Source organism: Triticum urartu, chromosome 4A (genome assembly GCF_056163025.1).
Source record: "Triticum urartu cultivar PI428250 chromosome 4A, HENAU_Tu73, whole genome shotgun sequence".
In the NCBI taxonomy this organism is placed as follows: Eukaryota; Viridiplantae; Streptophyta; class Magnoliopsida; order Poales; family Poaceae; genus Triticum; species Triticum urartu.
This window is the reverse complement of record NC_141876.1, coordinates 96,737,693-96,743,132: the sequence shown is the minus strand read 5'-3', so window position 1 is coordinate 96,743,132 and position 5,440 is coordinate 96,737,693. Positions and strand designations below refer to the sequence as shown.

Here is a 5,440-nt window from a genome sequence, read left to right as displayed (position 1 = left end):
TTGGTAACATCCAGCTCCGCTTCAGAAAACAGAAGCCAAACAGGGTAACTCCACGACATGCCGCTCCAAAAAATTAGAATCCAGGATACAACTCCCAGTTTTTTATGAAGCTTTTAAGGAGGTGCTTCAAAAAACTCTAGAAGCTAGAGTTGAGAGGAAATTACCCATCACTGCCATCAGCAAATGGATACCTCTTCGTTTCTCCCCCCTCATCCAATCAAATAGATCATTTCCACGACATTTCTCATTCTTGAAGCTAGAGCTACATGAAAGCCAAACATTCTCTTTGGTAGTGCTACAACTTCTGTAAAAAACTACTCCAGAGCAGATTTGGTGGAGTGAAACTGATTTTGATGAAGCGGAGTAGTTCCAAACAAACCCAAAGTAGACTAATCAATTCTAGAGGGCCTTATTCTTGAGGTGTTTTGGAACAAAAAGAAATTGGTAGTGAGCCCTATACACCGGGCCGGAGGGAGTACTACCCACTATGAGGCCTCATTTGGTTGCGAGGGATCCCCCCGGGATCCCCGTCCTTTCCCTGGGCGAGACTCCCGCCTGCAATCTTCACCCCGGTTTTTCAGACGACCAGTTTGGTAACATCGTGGAAAGATTTTTCTTGCCCCGATCCTCCCGAAATCCTTGGGTCGTTCACCCCGACCTCCACACACCAGGAGAATTTGTCTGGGCTCTCTCACGACGCGATGACTTAGCCGCCTCGCCCTCTCTCACTCGGTTCCTCTTCCTCCGCCATCCGTCCTCCTCCTTGCCCCCCTCCCCCCCCCTCCCCCAATTTCTTTCTTGCAACCTTCTTGGCCCTCAACACCTGCTCCACGTCCCGATCTCCTCGATCTCTCCGAGCGACGGCTAACGTATTTCACCAATCCGACTCCCTCTGGCGTCCACCCTCCTAAAGCTATAATGTTGGTTGCTTCTGTTCCACTTTGTGAGAATCCCCTACTCGATTTCATCTATCTCCTGCTCTTCTCCCTCAGTTCTCTTCCCTTTCCATTGATGCCCAAATGGCAAAGGGGGCATTTTCACATGATGGAAGGGGGATCCTATATGATGAGGGAAATCCCCCTGAGGGGGTTTACTGCTCAGCGTTTTCCACCCCAACAATCAAATGAGCGCTGAAAATAATAATATAGTTTAGGGATATGTGTATATTACTAGTGTATGTTACTTTACATTTTGACTAGTCTAATCTGGTTAACGCTACCAACCCCGCAGCTCACCACGACCTACTCTCCTCCTCCTCTGCTACCCACTCCACCCGACGATCCTCCACTCGGCCGCCCCCTGTAGATCCTCCGCTTGGCCGCCCGCCGTAGATCCTTCGCTCGGCCGCCCCCAGCCGATCATCCTCTGCTGCCCCGCCGACTGCCGCCGCCGATGAGCCCATCTGATGGCGGTGCCGACCCATCTTCTGGTGCTGGATGCGGCAACCAGGGCGAAGGAGAAGAAATTAATGTAGACTACCACCATCGCCAGGTTGCAGGTGAACAACCGACCGTTGTGGTGGCCTTCAGGTTGGCCACGGAGAAGTCCTGGAGCGGCGGCGTGTCCAAGAGGATGCAGCTCGCCAGCCCGCTGCCCGCTGCCCGCCGCCCGCCGCTCCTCCCCTGCCTTCTCCTTCTCTCCCTTTCCTTCTCCTTCCTTCTTTCCTTTCTCCATGTTTTTTCACCTCCGGCTCCCTCTCTGTCGACTGTCTCTATGCAGCTCCGCCTCTATGGAGATCGCCGCCCCGCGTGTGCCGTCACCTGTAAGACTCCGTTCGAGGTTCGACGCCCGTCGTCCTCGCCTCCCATGTCTCCTGCCGCTTGCCCCACATCGTGGTGCACCATGGATGCCATCCAGATCGAGCAGGGGCACGAGAGGCGCCGCGCTCCCCTCCTTGAACGGCTGCTTTGCTGTCGTCGTCTCACCCATCGCCGACTAGCAGAGTGGTCCACTTCCGGCACCGCAATCCCAGCCGTCACCTGCGCCTCCCTCCGTCGCTGATATGCGGCCCGGCCCCGCCTCTGCCGTGCGTCGGCGGGATACGCTGCCCAGGTACTGTCCGGCAGCAGCATGCAGATTTCTGAAACAAAATTGAATTTTCAGTGTCACTGGTTCAGAGTACGTTCAACTTCGTGCATGTTGAATACATATGGCCTATGGGTGCTATTTTACTCTCACTTCTAAGCTATCCAATGCAATGGATATTTCCTGATCATCGTTCACAAAAAAGACTACTGACATATACTTACAAAGCTTACATCAGCATGTTTTTTTTTCTTACATCAGCAAGTTATTGTTTAAACTGGGGAGCAAACGAATGTAATCGAACACATAATTTTGGGGAATAAATTGTTATACTATATTCAGTAACACACTATTTCGTAGATGAAAATCAATATTCAACTTAAGGTATTCTCGCAGAACCATGCATAGGAGCTACATATATAGGTTTCGGCCAAATAAATTCTGAAGGTGGAATACCAGTGAGAGCAGGCTCGAGACATTGTGCTTTTTCAGTTGCTTTCTTCACCAAATTGGGCAGCCTTTCTGTGTTCCCACATGATTTATCGTTTGTAATTTTAATATTGCAGATGGAGAATAATTATCCATCTAGATATCTATTGTATGCTAGAGAGCGTCCCCGTTTAAAGGTCTAACAAACACAACGATTGAGGGGAATGGAGCTTCCCATCTCCAACAAAAAAATGCCACTGGTCAGGTGTGGTATGCCCAAATGTCAGACGAGAAGAAAGCAGAATTTCTCCAGAAGCATCATTTAGCCCCCAGGAAAAGAAGGTTGCAGCTCTGGAAAGTGTTGCCACGGACCAAGTAGCAAACACGCCTGCTTCTGCGTCAAGGTCTATGCAATGTACTCATCTGAGTGACAAAACATACAGACGTATAAATGGTTTGTTCATAACCTTTCGGTCCTACTATATTGATTGACCACTTGTCATCGTGACTAATGAGGTTATGTCCTTTTGTAGCCTGTGTAACTACAGATCCGTGACTGCTGATCTTCAACTTGATAAAAAATTAGTGGAACAAAGAAAACAAACATGTCAAGGTTGGTATGCTGAGCTATCAAATGAGAAAGCAGAATACCTAAAGAAGTAACGAACGGCTCGGCTACAAAAGAAAGATGCAGCCGTTGATGTGAATGTCGAAGTACCTCAATTATCTGACCCACATGTTTCACTGGGTAAGAACACTTCACTGATGGATATGTAATAATATTGTAGAGACTTTACTATAGATTATTATAATGCTATAGATACAACTCAAGAGTTAATTTGTTGAGATAATATTACTGTCAAAGTTCTAAAAGGAGCGCATACTTGTTCTATGATATAGTAGACAAAATAGATGTTACAAATTTCTGGTAAAATTGACACAAATGGTCAATATGGTTCATATTGGCTGTTCTAAGAATGCCAAGTGAATTTTTTGAATCTAACAACTTTCTGTTTTCAAATTTATCTCTCTTGTTATTTCCATCCAAATTAGTTGATATCTATACTTATAGGGAGGTTTACATGCCTGATAGAGCCGGTGCGAAGCCACCATCGAAGGCAGCGACACTGAGACAAAATTCAAAAAATATCCGTTAATGTAACCTTTTGACTGTTACAAATATTTTCTTAGTTATTCAACATTGTCAACCTACATACTAGAGCCGTAGAGCATGTTCTTGGTCCGCTGGAGGTTCAGATTCAGCTGGGCTTCCCTTTGGACCGTGCTTTGTTCAAATTTGAGCAGAACAAGTATATGTTTTCTCATTTCTACTATGTGTAAAGGTCCATTTTGTCTTCAGTACCTTTGGGGCAACCGTGTTCCAAAAATAATATGAACATTTCACATTTGCATTAACTTGCAGATTGATGACGTTATATTTTTGGAAGAAAAAATATGTATGAGTGGGAAAATAATACTCCCTCCGATCGGATATAAGTGGCTAATTTGAACTAAACCCATGACACTTATTTCCGATCGGACGGAATATTTTTTCATTAGTAAAATGAAGATAATTTTTGGGTATAGAAAGTTTCAAAGAGCAAGCCAGTGTGTATACAATGTAAAATCCAAACTGAAAGGAAAAAAGAAAATGTATTTCATCATTGAGATAACAACAAAGTGTTTATTTTACTTTCAGGGGATATGTTCCGGTCTGACATGGCGCTCGGCGATATTCCGCCGCTCTATCATGATGACTGGCATTGCGGAGTCGAACATGTCATTCCCGATCCACCTTCGATGAGTCGCCAGACAAGAAGTCACAAAGTTGCTGAACTATGACATGTACTATTTTAGAGATGTTCAAGATTCGGCTTTGGGGTTAGGCTTGTTTTCTCAATGGTTTGATCAGAGTAGCTGCTGTTGGGAAAACCTATTTGCTTGATGAGGACAATAAGATTACATCAGGCACTTGGGCATCATTCACCCTAAAGTAATGTGTTCGGTTTGTCTGGAGCTGTTTTTTTTCTGCTCTGCAACGTTCCAACATTCAATCACTGGACTTCCCACAAAATTTGAACAAATTTCGAATGAAATTTATAATTCAAATTTGAATTCATTTTTTCGAAATAGATATAGATAGCACTTGAACTTATATCTACTACCCCTATACAAGAAAGAGAGAGGGGGTGGATCCAAACAATCAGATCCATTTATTAGCAAGATCTAATGACCCTTAGTCTTTTTGTGGTTAATGCTACCAACCACGCATCTATCTACGCCCCGCACCACTAATAAGGCATCTATCTACGCCCTGCACCACTAATAAGGTATGTAAGCTTGATCAAGAGGGTAAGCATAGCTCTGCTCATTGAGCATAAAGTCCCCAAGTGATCTATAATGTGATAAGCCAATAAGGCATGATACCCATGTTTGAACTGCGCACTGCAGCAAGTTCTCTTTGGCAACCTTTAATTTTTCTGAGAACTCGAACTTGCGAGAGATGGATTCTTCTTGAACCGGATGTTAAACCGGATATTGAGAGCTCAAAACTTTGTGATAGACGGATTTCCCTTGAGCCGGATTTTGAACCGGAATATTTTCTGATAACCCGGAAACTTTCTTTTGAGTCGGAACTTTTTGATTGCTCGGCATTTTTTTAAACTGGAAATTTTCTGACGGTTTTTAAATTTGCACCAGTGTGGCAATAACCCCCAAGACTGGGTTATTTCCCTCCAATGACCCGAGGTTCTTGAATAATATTTGTTATATACTTCCGGTATGAGTCATTCAACAACTCAGTGACATAAATGTCCTTTTTGCAGTAGACAACTTGTCATTCAGTAAAGAATTGGCGAGCCAGAGTAATCGCTTTTTTAAAGAAATTAACATGTAATATAAAAGTATACTAGATGGATTTCACCTGATATGTTAGGCCGGAAATTAACCGCCGAGGAGTTGATGATCACTATGGTGAAGCTGAAGT

General features: G+C 44.5%; 1 long non-coding RNA gene across 1 annotated transcript; it reads left to right on the top strand.

Annotated features, from left to right (window-relative positions):
- The first annotated feature begins 1,212 nt into the window (after positions 1-1,212).
- LOC147974950 (uncharacterized) lies at positions 1,213-4,466 on the top strand. Its single transcript, XR_015600434.1, has 4 exons — positions 1,213-2,052; positions 2,592-2,908; positions 2,988-3,202; positions 4,154-4,466. It is a non-coding gene; the product is annotated as an uncharacterized LOC147974950 (long non-coding RNA).
- Positions 4,467-5,440: the final 974 nt, after the last annotated feature.